General features: G+C 40.8%; 1 protein-coding gene across 1 annotated transcript in view; it reads right to left on the bottom strand.

The window, feature by feature from the left end:
- The window catches only part of LOC119660960, an 89,410-nt gene extending 75,727 nt beyond the window's left edge, over positions 1-13,683 (bottom strand). The window contains exon 1 of the mRNA XM_038070003.1: positions 13,562-13,683. The gene's annotated coding sequence lies outside the window, so the exon portion shown is untranslated. The remainder of the gene's footprint in view (positions 1-13,561) is intronic.
- Positions 13,684-14,240: the final 557 nt, after the last annotated feature.

Genomic DNA, 14,240 nt, shown 5'->3' with positions numbered 1-14,240 from the left:
GAAGGTATTGTCTAGTGTGCCTAGAATGTCTTTCCATCTTACGGAATTGAAGGCGTTTCTGACGTCAAGCGTTACGAGGAGCACCACCCGTCGAGTTCAGCGGCTATGTGCCTCTGCTCGTCGAACGGCGTCCACGACCTGCATGACAGCATCAATTATCGATCTGCCTGCCCTAAAACCAAACTGCCGGGGAGATAAATCTCCGGCAGCGCGTATCGCTTCAGCGAGTCTAATTCTGATGAGCTTTTCGAGCACTTTCCCAGCAGTATCAAGCATATGTACATACCTTATAGTATCTCACGTATCTCACGAGGGTCGTTGCTCAACTAGACGGCTGGAAGTCTGGAATGGACCTAGCAGGACAGCTGGGGAAACCAAACAAGAATGGATGGTAAAAGTCCAAAACAAACTAAACTGGGCCGGAAGAAATGGTTTCGCGGTTCTCGGTGGTATGAACAAAAGAAGCCACGAGTTGTGCTGTGGTCTCAGCATCTACCTGTATAAAGGTAGGCTACAGAATGAGAGCGAAGACGACGATCTCTTCGGAATTCATGGGTATCAAGCAAGGTACAATGAAGTCGTCTTCTCCTCTGGCTTTCCTTTTGATTTTGTTGCTCTTCGTGTCTCCCCCGCCCAACTTCCTCCCGTTCATTGTATCTTGTGTATATGTCCCCTGTGCTTGCCCTTCTCACCTGTATGAAGAATTGTTTGACAGTTTGTCTGAACTCCTTACTGTCAGATTCCTTTCCCTCCCTCCTCCCTCCTCTCCTGTTATATCCCTTCTTCCCCTCCCTGCCTACGTTCGTACCCAACTTGGTTCACAACGGAAATTCTTATTAACTTTCGCCTGCGGAAGAAGTGTTGGGCTTCTAAGGATGACTCCGACCTTGCTCACTTTAAGGCCATCCGCTCTACTGTGAAGTCAGTGATTAGAAAAGCGCGTAAAGGGTAGTTATTGAGCGTCGAAGCCGCCCTTGCCAGCGGTAACTTAAAATCTGTTTGGCCTCATGCTCGCAGTTCAATCTTTGCCTTCTTCTATCAGTTTTGCTGACTCTACTGCCAACCCCCCACAATAATCCTGCGACCTTCTCTGCACCTACTTCTCTTCAAGGTTTTTTCTCTGGAGCCCTCCACCCTCTACTCCTCTCATAGCTGCAGACTGCTCCGAATCTCTGGAGAGGCCTTACGCCTTCCTTGGTTGAGTTCCTCATTGGTAATCTTGACCCCAATTATTACCCTGATTGGACTGAGGTATTCATTCACAGCTGAGCCCGCTGGTATCCGAGTTATATATAAGTGGAAGCGAGGTGTTGCCAAATATTTTTATATAAAGAATCAACAACTTTTCATACCTGGAGCGCCGAGCTACCGGTTTCTGACTTGTTATAAATTTAGTTTGGAAAAATTGGTGGAACTTGAACTGCAAAGCAGAGCGTCATTCAGTCGGTAGCGGTCGTAGTCATCCGTTTGGTGTTAATCCATTTAGATACTTAGGACGCCTTATCCTTTGATAATCACTGGAAATTCGAAAGATTAGGATGGGGACGTCAGGACATTATTATGTGTAAAAAAAAGTTCTTTGATGCATAATTTATAAAACCTCTACGATATCTTAGGAAGATAGATAAGTGTATCTTCAATTAATTCAAAGTTCCGAGTTTAAATCATAACAACAACACATACAGGTACACGATCATATTAAAAGGATATTTATAAGTACATTTTTGCATGCATTTCGTAATCGAGTCACTCTCATTTCAATGTCCATTGTTATTTTTACATTTGTTTTGTATTCTTAGTGGAAAAAGATAATGGGGAACAATGTTGTTTCTGTTCAAAATCTCGCATCGCAAACTATGAATGTAGATTATTTCAAGTACTCGTACTGCAGATACTATATGCATATATATATATATGGTTTAGCTGGTCTCGACTATTGCTCATTTTGATTCTTTTGTATTTGTTGTTTCCTTCCAATCTTTTTCTCATATTAAACGAAATTAAATGGTTACAAAAATGGATAGATGGTTACGTTCTGAAAGAAGAAGTTGTTTTATGCCTCGTTACTATTCTTTATGTATCCATGAAGATAATACTGATTCACAATCGAAGTTGAAGATAATTCTTTTTTAAGGAAAACTTGCTTCTTTGGTTATCGTTCTGTCTTCTCCTTTATTCCCCCTGAAATTCCTCTCATGCCCCTCGTAGGGAACAAAAGGTTTTTTGCATATTAAGATATAAAATCAATAGAATTTTATTAACGAAGTATCTGATTCCGTTTTGGTTATACTTGAAATAGGAATTTTCAATTTCAGTCCATTCATAATCTTAACCATTATTAGACCTTCGATTTCAGTGAAATTCATGCGCGCCTGGTTTGTCTGTATCTAAAAGGAAGTAGATATGATAAGGAGTACGAATTGATGTCGGATTCACAACTTAGATATTTTAGCTTAACTTTGTTTTAGTAAAACCAGCTTCTGTGATTCAGAGTAAATTTTTAAACAACTAAAAAACCAGAAATTATTAGCTTCAGGCTCCAAGGACTTCACGTTTTACGTGCACTCTCCCCTGCACTCTGATTCAGAATTGTCCAATTCAAATTCCAAATCTTCCAAAAAATTTCATATTTTTCCAAAATGATTTCCAATTCAATTTCAGAATTTTCCATTTCAAATTCAGAGTTTTCCTTTCCAAAATCAGAATCAGAAAAAAACCATGTAAATGTAATGAACCGCAACACCACGTTTGAGGCCCGAATTTCTCTTGTTCGGTTGAACGTAACCACAGTCCCCATGAAACTCTCACAAGGAAGCCAACCGAAAAAAAACCGAGCTGAATTCACATACTCCAGGATTTCTTCTGAAACATGAGAATTCAGGGGCTATCTCGGCTCCTATGGTACCAGTACACCCCTGGTAAGGTTTCGTGACCGAATCCACTTCAGATGAGTCTCTGTGCAGATTCGGATCTGATGGTCCTAATTAGGCTATGGAGCATTCGCCTACTGCACCTACGACCAGCAAACCAAAGTGAGCTCAGATGGTTTTGGGAACGAGCGAACCGATTCCCGAACGGCACCAGAATATTAGGGCTATGATAAGGGATATCAGAATGGCGTACAGCCTAGCCCAGGAGGAGAAAGAAGCGAGTAAACCAGGCAAGAAAGTGACCCAAGCAACACAGGTGACACCTTCTCTGCAAAGGTTGTGTATGGTGGGGAGAAGCTACAGCTTCTGAGCACTCAGGCCGTGTTGGCCCATTGTACTCGCGTCCCCCGTCTAACGGAATATTCCGGATTCGTTAACGTATCGCAGGATTTCCGTTAGTGGATGTGATGCTACCCGTCGCAATTGGAGAACATCGACACCAAAGATCTGATGCCTGATGTGTCCATAGGCGGGGCATTCACATAGGAAATGCTCCGTGGATTCCGCTTCCTCATTACAGGAGTAATTCCTATTCTGAACATATGCCCAGCTAGTGAATTATGGCCTGTCAGAATGCCCATAATACACCTGCAAGTCCTCCTGCTTTTCGACAGGATAAACTTTACGGTACGTATGTTGGGTTCTGGCAGGAAAAGTTTGGTGTGTCGAGCAGTATTTAGGCTCTGCCACCTGTCATTATGGGAAACTTGTTCCCAGTTTTTGAAAACAGATTTAGCCAATGCTACTGATACCCCAATTGCTGGCTCCGGTCCCGGCATAGGGGAGGTTGACCCCTCTTTCGCTAAAGCGTCCAAGATTTCATTTCCCTCTATGCCACAGTGACCAGGTACCCAGAGTAGTTCCACCGTATTGAATCTAGACATAGAGTTCAAACGGTTTCTGCATTCCTGAACGATTTTCGAGGTGATCAAAGGACTGCTCAATGCCCTCAGTGCAGCTTGACTGTCACTGCAGATTGCGATGCGCCTGCCCTTCAACCGCTCGTCAATCACCCAGTTTGCCACCCTTAGGATCGCATAAACTTCGGCTTGAAAAACCGTTGCATATTGTCCCAAAGGAAAAGCCCACTTCTTGTTTTTATTCGAGAGGTAGACTACGGCTCCAGAATCCTCTTCTGTTTTTGAGCCATCGGTGTAGAAGACTTCCGTATATCCCTCCACGCATTCCTCTGGGTCTTCCCAGTCCTCTCTATGCTTCAGGGTAACTACATATCTTCTACCAAACAGATGTATGGGCACAAGAGAATCGGAAGGCATTGTAAGAACTGGATTGGATGGAAAGGATGCAAAGGTTAGTCTCCAAAAGGATCAAACGCCTTTCTCTAAGGAAACCAGAGCAGGCAATGAAAACACCCAAAACTATCAAGGAAAAGGTGATAGTTGTGATGCCTGCAAAGGAGGCAGAGCGTGAAGTTCGAGGGACGGGTGGTATGGAGCAGGGTTGTCTCCAAGAAGAGGAAGATACAGAATTATTTGTCATTCCCAAAAGGAGGGAAGCTTAGGGATCTAGGGAACATCGTCAATCGAATTAGGCGATCACAGAAGGGAGACATCTTGCTGGAATTAAAGAAGTCTAATAACGGAGAAATTCCTCGATCAGATGGAAAAATCCTTTGATCAGCGGACTGAAGTAAAGGCCAGACGGCAGGAGGAAAATATCGAGTGCAAGGATATCGGTGAGGTTGCACTTGCAGAGTTGAATGTTGTACTTGCCAATGTTGGGAACTCATTTACGTTCAGAGGGAGAGGTCTGGGATCTATCGTCGACTTCACGTACGTGAGCACCGCATTGGTGAGGGGAACCACCTGGTATGTCAGTGGGCATTACACCCACAGCGACGACCAGACGATCTTTATTAAAGTCCCTAGTGGACCAAGTGGCGAGTTAACTGCGTTCAGAAAGTTAGGGAGATCGAGAAAGTTAGGGAGACTTCGGTGCAAAACTAGGGTGTCTGGAGTTCCTTATTGAGGCAGGCCTAGACCGGATACCGGTTATTGCGGGCGTTGGTGATGATGATATGCTGTTCGTCCGTATTAGATGTAGTCAAGCAGTTGTCGAATGGCAGGTGGTTCGCACAGGACGCTGACTTACAATAAACTTTTATCCTCGTAGGTCCATCTTCCTTGAACATAAATACCTAGTCATTGAGATTAAGCTTATGGAAATTGAGGGGTTTGAACGCCTCAAATCTTTCTTGACCATTAATTTTGTCTATTTATGCCGTGGGGTTGCATCTTTCCACACATACTGTATACGTTTTGTACACTGGGATTGTTTGCCCCATAGGAACTAGGAACACCTTCCAGAGACTGGGCAACCTCAGGAGAAGCTTTGGAGTTGAGCTGTGACTGGTAGAATTCCAGAAATCCTTGGTTGTTTGATTGTGGGAGATTGAATTGGGGATTTTGACAGGCCCCTCGATGCCCTTCTCTCTCTCCGGGTTAGGACATGCCACTGATTTCTGTTGGGCTTTTGAACTGTGGCCCTATAGGTGCCTGGGGAGATGTGGAAATTTGGGGGATGGACCGGTTTAAGTTTATTTCCCCCTTGTCCGGTTAGTTTAGTTAGAAGTTCATTATGAGATAAAGACAAAAATATGAATTCCGAAAAAGCGTTGAACTCTAGGAAACTAATCCTTTTACGTGCCTACGTAGACGGAGTTTCTTTTCCTTAAGAACTCTCAAAATACGGGAAAGGAAAAACTAAAAGCAAGGGTTTGCCCGTTTTCTATGAAGCTACACAACACAAGGGCGCAATCTCGCTGTACATTTTGATAATTCAATGAGCTTCATCCCTTAAATTGTAGACTATTTTTCAAATGTTCTTTCCTTCACAGGCGGTATAGTGCGGAATATTCCTCATTTGCATAATTATTTCACATCTGCGCAAATAAAAACGGTTTTGGTATTCTCATTTTTACATGCACGTATAAATCTACACGCATTCATATGTATATTAAACAGGGTTAAAAGAGGGGATGTAATGCAGCTTAAAAAACTGCCTTCCGTAAAAAAAAAAAAAAATCTGGTCCTTAAAAGAATTTGACACTATTGCTCATGCGCGTTGGACAGCTCTCGCCCTTGCTCTAGAAGTATCATTGCCATACATACGTTAAACATATAAATATACATATATATATATGTATTTCTCCATATCCTAAAAGAAAACACAAATTTTAATGTCCATATTGCGCTCGAAACTAAGTATTCAGGGTCGTAATTTATGCGAACGTGTTACTTGGAAAGTGTATGAAAAAAGTATGCAAATTTTCCCTGTTTTTACACTGACTTCAAAAGGAAGGGGAAAATATGATTATATACCAATACATATAAATACTTTTTGATTGTGTAGGATGGATAGTCATAAGCAACAGATTTGTTCACTGTTTTTTTATGGACTTTAATTTCATATTTACAGATTTATGTATCTAAATTCAGGTTTTCTGCATGAGTTGTTCCTTCAATTATTCATTATTTTCTAATAGATTTGAACCACTTGGGGGAAACTCCGGCTTTTCTTTTTCCAATTTTCTCGAATATACTCGAATAATGAACATATTTCTGCTAAAAGTCCATTTGTGAAATTGGCAGAGATGTTAGTAATTGAATGCTACCCCCTAATAGCCCGGTAATTACCACAATCGTCTCTGAATTTTACGTAAGGACCTTAAGGATTAAAGGAAATAAAACTATTTTCTGTTATTTCAAGAAGATTTTCACCAGCGCCATAGATTTTCCATTCCTGGTAAAACATAGATTCTTCAATTTTCCGGCAAAAATAACTCCCTGAATTTGTTAAATAAACAATCAAAGGCTATACTACGGGCTATCCCTCAAGTGAAACTACTTTCCTTGACAGGATCCTTGTTGCGAATTTTCTTCGTCGATTTATAGTATCTGTTTAGACGATTTTCCGATTTTTGGATTTCCCAATGTCATCTCAAACTCCCTACGGGCCAAACCATCCCCCTTTTGCGTCAAGATAAAAGGAATGAATGGCCCTGCGTCGTCAGTGTTCTATCCTGCATTGTATCCTCCATTCCTAAAGTTCTGGGATTTTTCTGCGAGATTTGAGAGAGGTCAATAAGTGCTTGGGTCTTCCTCTCTATCAGGGCTCGCCGATTTCTATATCGTCGATCCAACAGGTCCCATGCTTGAGCATAGACTTCTGAACGACTAATAGTGACTAATATCTTCCTGAAACATAGGGATTTGGAGGACTAGGCCTTGGCCGATAGCCCCGCCTCCAGGAAGGCAAATTCGTATAGGAGGGTATAGGTTTATATCCTGGTCTTTGTCCTGATGTTTGGATTTAGTCCGTTGCACTGTGCGTCCTCCAATCGTCGCTGGCTTGGGTTCTATTTCCGTGAAAGCTTGCACCCAAGCTTCTGGCTTACCAAATTATTTCGAACCTCATTTCGGTCTAAATTTGCTGACTGCTCAACATTATCCCTCGAGTCTCCTCTTCATCTAATTTTGGGTTTTTGGGTTATTACCGATAGGACTACTTGGTCCTTCTATCACTCAAACACTTTCTAGTTCTCGTAAGATGGTCGTCAATTGAACTTTCCTTGGGTACCAATCTAGCATGGACTCCACTAATGAATTCTCCTGTCCTTGCGTATGTGCTGTTCAAAGGCGCAAACATATTTTCACGGAAGTATACCAGATGTACGGGTCTCTTATGATCCTCAAGGAATTCAGCATAGGTTTGTTGAATCTCCTGTCATCCACCCTCAAATTTTTGAAAACTCCCCTTTTCTAGTTTCAATTTACAAAGACTTTCCCTTATTTCTTCAATCTCAACCACCGTTCCACTGACCCAGCACGGACCTTACACACTAGGAAGCATATACACAGAAACATCGCAACATGTGATAACGACAATTGTTGCGCTCTGGCTCTAGCTCGTGTCCGAGGCTGGTAAGTAATATAAGCCACTTCTGGAGGCTACTCCTTTAGATCGAGTTGTTCCTCTGAGGGTAGCTCCTCCTCCAATTCCGATGCACGGCCCGATGAACGTTGTTCCTGGCAGCTGTTTTCAGCCTCGTCTGCCGCACAATTCCCTTAGGATCCGGATACACTTCGATTACACGGGCCATTTTCCAACTTAGGGTACTGTAGCCGCTTTCTTTTATAGCTAATAGATACCCTTAAGCAATCTACCGACCGGGCTTTATCCATGTGCACCATTTTTGTAGGTACCTCAACTAGACATTCTCAAATTTAACCCAGAAATACCTTCGAAGCTCCTTAATTTGGAGCCACCTTTTTGTATCTGGCAGTTTTTCGCGCAAATCGTCACCCATTGAGGGAGATAATAAGCTTGTTTGAATCAGAAAATGAGCGGCAGTCAACACTTGCAAATCATAACTGTTGTCCAAAGGATACAGCGGTCTGTTGTTGAGTATCGCCTGGCACCCCACAAAGGGCGGTACAAAAGTCTTCACAAGATGAGTTAGATTTAGAAGACATTTGTTTAATATATCGTTTCAAACTGCCCATAGCAGCCTCCCTTCGTAGTGACTGGCTCTAGGTGTGTTGTGATACCATATAATCATGGGGCTTGCACAATCCGAGGTTGGAGGCTCCCATTAAATTTCTGCCGTTGTCGGAACGAAGTGTTCTAGGTTGACCTCTTCTACACAAGAATCGTTGGAAAGCCGCCAGATATGCATTGGTCGTCCAAACATATCTCCAATATAGGTACCTATAACGATGAGATCATTTTGAACTTAAATATTCTTACATAAGAAACGCATAAAGCCTTTTATGCCTCCACGTCCACTTTTCGGCTTCCCAACCTGTTTTTTCCTTCCGGGTTGTCAGAATCTCGGTCAATTTTGGATTTGACATGACATTAGCACTAAGCACTAGACATTTAAGCTCCGCGATCCTGGCTACTTAGAAATAATAGGGAGGTTGAGGGGTTGGATAATGGGAAAACATCGAGCACCTTACAGAATTGTGTATCTCTGCGTGGTTTGAACCCAACTGTGGGGGAGTCCCAGGAGATCTAGGGAAGCCATGAGATTTAGCTAGACTACCTGCAGTTGACAACCACAACTGCCAAATTTGCCGAGTCAGTGGCTCATAGTTCATCTTGTTTTCCGAAAATTGACGCTCCTCGTTGCTTATTATGAGGGATAGCAACGTCAATGATATACACACCTTGTCAACTGACAGAACGTCAGGCTTATATGTATAATTATTTTTTATTTTTTAATGTCCTGATAATATTGAGCTTTACAATATCTACTCTTCAACTGATCCCCTTTTCTATTCTCATTGCAGACGGAGCCGCTTCCGACATTTACGATCATTGCTGCGTTGGAGTAATCCTTCACCTTTTTTGGTAAGTACAGCCTTTTTTTAATATGTATAGCCCTCACCTTCTATATAAACAATCAATGCTATTCTGAGGGTGCTTTATTTTCAAATATTATAGTTTATCCCTTGTAGTATTCACCATAAGACCACATCACGTTTTAATACATATACCTAGTTGGTCTCAATCCTAGTTACAAGTATTTTTCAAAGTCTTCTTGATCCTTTGGTCCTTTCCTGGCTTCTAGTCGATATCGCATTACTCTACTATCTACTAGCCTACCAGGAAGCTGGACGATTCCGTAGCCTACATAATGACGACGTCTATGAGTGATATGGCCGTCTGGTTGTGGGTAAAATCCAGCTCAATAGGCTACGGTGGGGGGATCATTTAATACGTATGGATGAGGACGATCCAGCCCAGAAAGTCTATGGCTGATCTGAGACGATCAGTATTTCATTGGTCTGGTATCAGTCTGAATAACAAAATTGAATTTTTGACGGCAATGTCAGTGCTGGAGATGCTGCAGGATTCCTTCCTCCTAGGAATACAACAATTTCTCAATTTTGATGACCTGCGGTTCCAGCAAGACGCTACGGCACCGCAGTATGGTTATGGTCAATTTCTACCTAGATGACGTATTCCAGGGACGTGATATCGGGCAGGGGGGGCCAATGGAGTGACTTCCGCGGTCCCCCTGTCCTGACCCCCATGGATTTTTATTTTTGGGTTGTCGTGAAGGATAAGATATTCACCCGTAGCCCACGCAATTTGCAAGACTTGGAGGCGTACATTTATGACGCTTTTCTAGACGTCGAAAACACGTTCTGGAAGAGTGCATTCAGCGCCTCGACGACTGCATCAACTGCGACGGTGCGCAATTCGAACACTTACGATAGAGCCTAGGCAACGTTTAGTTCTTGATAACGAGGGGTCCGTGGGCCAAAAAAAGAGGCAGGAAGTTGCTTCCCGTTTTGTCCGGTCCGACAGCAAGTGAATGTACCCCTCAATCCTTAAACAAAATACTTAATTACTTTTATTTTTAACTTTTATTTTAATTTTAAACTTTCAAACCGAATAACGAGAGTCGAAAAAGGACAAGAACTTCCTTTACAACATTGTTACTGGTGACGAAACGTGGTATTTCCAATACGATCCGGAAACAAAGCGTCAAACTGTAGAATGGAGGCCACAAAACAAGCCAGCAACTAAAAAATTTTCAGAAGACGATAGTGAAAACAATGCTCATTTGTTGTTACGATTCAAAGGGTATTGTCCATCATGTGTTCGTTCCACCGGGTCAAACGGCTACTGCACCATATTTTCTTGGTATCTTGAGGCAGTTGCTGTATTGTATTCGTCGCATTCGGCTAGAATATCGCGAGAGAGGGAGTTGGCTTTTCCTGCATGATAATGCATCGTCTCATCGATCGACGCTCATCACCGATTTTTTTGAGCAAAAATCGCATTTTATCGGTCAATCATTCCCCGTATTCGCCTGATCTGGCATCCTGTGATTTTTATCTGTTCGGAAAATTTCATTTTCCGATGAAAGGCTGAAGGTTATGCTGACTTTTTGACCATTAAAAAGGCGTGTACCGACATTCGCCGCGCCATGCAGGTCAACGAGCTAAAATCGTAATTCGAAAAGTTGTTAAATCGCGCTAATCAGTGTATCGAAGAGGAAGGAGGCCATTTAGAATAAAATTTTGCGGAAAAAGCCAATTGTTGCCTATATACGTAGGACAGACTAAACACATCAGTTTAAAATTAAAATAAAATTTAAAAATGAAAATAAATAAAAATAAATAAGTATTTGGTTTAAGGATTGAGGGGTCCTAAGTTCGCATCCACTTGGGTCGGACCGGACCAAGCAAGGAAGCAATTTTCTCCCCCTTTTTTTGGTCCACGTACCCCTCGTTTAGGGCTAATTACCTAAAACTTCAAAAATATTAGGTGCAGACTGCTTTACGGTGTCTTACCAGGGCAGAGACAAATCGTCAGACGCTGCCTTAAACAAAGTAAGACTAGCTCTGGCCAAGATTTGGCGGTCATGTTGTGCTCTGCAAATTATATGATATAAAGGAGCATTCAACATCTGCGAGCCGGTTCGGTCACACTGCTCCCAGAGGCAGCGTCCGTATCGTCTAGTGTATTGCAGTTGTCATTGGTTCGTCAGTTCATCAGTCCATTTCTGACGGATTGACTTCATACAGAATGGTCCCTTTAAGGCAGGCCTGGACCGGATACCGCCGGATGCGTCGTTGATGATGATGAAGGCTAGCTTATCTGCTTTGCCAAAAAACGTTCGTTCTTTGTGGTCATCTGAGGGAGAGTGCATTCTAAATTGTTTGGCTTGATCCAACCGTTCTTTTTTGATCCTCTGGTAGTAAAATTGTAGAGGAAACTAGAGCAAGATCAACAGATCCTTGATGGTCAAGCTTATCTGCTTTGTCAAAGAACTTTCCTTCTTTGTGGTCATCCGTTTTACTAGTTTTGGATGTTTGATCGCAGAGTCCATTCTCAATCGTTTGGCTTGATCCAATCGTTCTTTTTTGATCCTCTGGTAGTAAAGTTGTAAAGGAAACTAGAGCAGGATCAACAGATCCTTAATGCTGAAGGATCGGAGAATGATCTGTCAATGTCATGAACAGCATGGCATCAAAGAAGCATATTATCTTTTCGATGATTCAATTAATCAGCAGTTGCAAAGGAACAAGTTACCAATATTTTTCGGTTAATACACATTTTTTTTGTTACATGCAAACACATCAATCTACAAATGAAAATATTATTTACGAATGATGTAAATATACAATCCTTGTAGACGGCTAGGATTTTGGGTAAAATATCGTCTAGAGGTTTGTGTGTAAATTTTAAATAAAATTATCTAATAAAGTTAGCTATAGAATTAACCGTTGTTATTCATAATTAAGTTTCAAGTCTATCGATGGAGTGCTAAAACCATATTACTTGTTTTTGAAATGATGAAAACTTGGTTTTTCTATTCGCTAGTGTTATTTTATTGGTCTTGCAAATACCGATATTTCGGGAACCACTTGTTCCCTTCATCAGTCTCTATTGAGGATCTGAAGGATCAATGCTTATAATCAATGCGTGTTAATGGTATGACTTACAAAAAGTTTTTAGGAATTAAAATTCAACACCGTCCCCGTCGATAGGAGTAATTTTTTTATTCAGCAAATAGCGATATTTCAGGAACAAATTGTTCCCGCCATTGGGGATGTGAAGGATCAATACTTATAATCAATGCGTGTTGTTCACGGTGTTTCTAACAAAAAAGTTTTTAGGAATTAAAACTGAGCACCGTCTCCGTCGATAGAAGTAATTTTTTTTATTCACTAAATGTCGATATTTCGGAAGGAACTTGTTCCCGCTATTAGGGATGTGAAGGATCAAAAATTATAATCAATCCGGCGGGATTTTTAGCAAACAGTTTTTAGGAATTAAAACTCATCAGGGTCTCCGTCGCTAGAAGTGATTTTTTTTCAACAAATATCCATATCTCGGGAACAAATTGTTTCCACTATTGGGGTTGTGAAGGATCAATGCATGTTCGCGGTATTTCTAACAAAAAACTTTTAGGAATCAAAACTCAATTACAGTCTCTCCGTCGATAGGAGATTTTTTTTTGTTCAGTAAATATCGATATTTCGGGAACAAGTTGTTCTCGCTATTGGGGATGTGAAGAATCAATGCGTGTTCGCGATATTTCTAACAAAAAAGTTTGGGTTTTAAACCCAACACCGTCTTCGTCGATGGGAGTAATTTTTTTATTCAGCAAATATCGATATTTCAGGAGCAATTTGGGTGTATACTCAAGTTAAATGGATTTTTTTTTCGTAGATCGGGTCCCTAATAACAGGATTTTGTATGTCAGTTTGTCTATACTTGCTCAAGATTTATTTGAGATATTTGTTGATACAGATATAGGGTGATTAATTTCACTAGTTTAAGCGGTTGTAGGTTACTCAATCTTTTTATTTCAGCGGCCTTATTCTTGTAGATTGCTTGATTACTATTTTTCTAAATGGCAATGTGTGCTTAGAGTCTGAATCGCCCTTACTTCCAGGCATTTTAAAAGAATACATAAAAAAATAGGGTTGACAAAGGTTATGATCGGCACCTTAGAATCTTTCTTGCGATAAGGAGCAGCTTGATGTATCTTCTAATAGATATTCTTTCAAAAAGATCGTATGGATGAAGCGGTATATAATACCAAGTTAAACCAATCTTTTTAAAAAGAGATGTATCTAACTTACCTCACTTTATTCTTGTTCCTTGGCCAATGTCTTTTTGGTTAACACAAATAAACCTGGGGGGAATGTGAAGGAGATCCTTAAGCGTATCCCGGTCGGTAGAATTGTTTAATTAAGGCATTCACTACGATCACAGTCACACTCATTTTACATATGTGTATATATATATATATATATATATGTAATATTAAATTGAAAGGTTCATCATATGATTGCGTACTATCATGTTATTTTTTTTACCGACAAAGTCAGGCCAGTATCACCATTATTTGTATCTTTTTTTTTTGTTGTTGTTATAATGAAAATTTTATTTTCTTCATAATCTGGATTTATATTGGTTGATTGGTTCGTATAGATACATTTCTACATCAGATATTTTATGATAAATCACTGTAGTTAGGTAAATTTAAGGAGTCTAAAATCTGTGAGCTTTTGGTTAAATTAAAACTGAAAATTTAAGGATTATCATCGAAGATGGGAATTTTTTATTGTGATGCAATGTTGATCGGTTAGAACTGTTAATTTAAACAGTGGCCAATAGTAGATTTAGGTAATTATAAACTCCTGGATTAGTTTCACAGCACAATCGAGGATTGTAGACATTTATGGGAAAGGAATGAGTTTCAACGGTTCCCTCTTTTTTTAAAAAAAGATATTAGTTTGCTATGTATCTTACAATTGC

Source organism: Hermetia illucens, chromosome 7 (genome assembly GCF_905115235.1).
Source record: "Hermetia illucens chromosome 7, iHerIll2.2.curated.20191125, whole genome shotgun sequence".
In the NCBI taxonomy this organism is placed as follows: Eukaryota; Metazoa; Arthropoda; class Insecta; order Diptera; family Stratiomyidae; genus Hermetia; species Hermetia illucens.
Note: the sequence above shows the minus strand (reverse complement) of the source record. Positions and strands in the feature narration are given on the sequence as shown.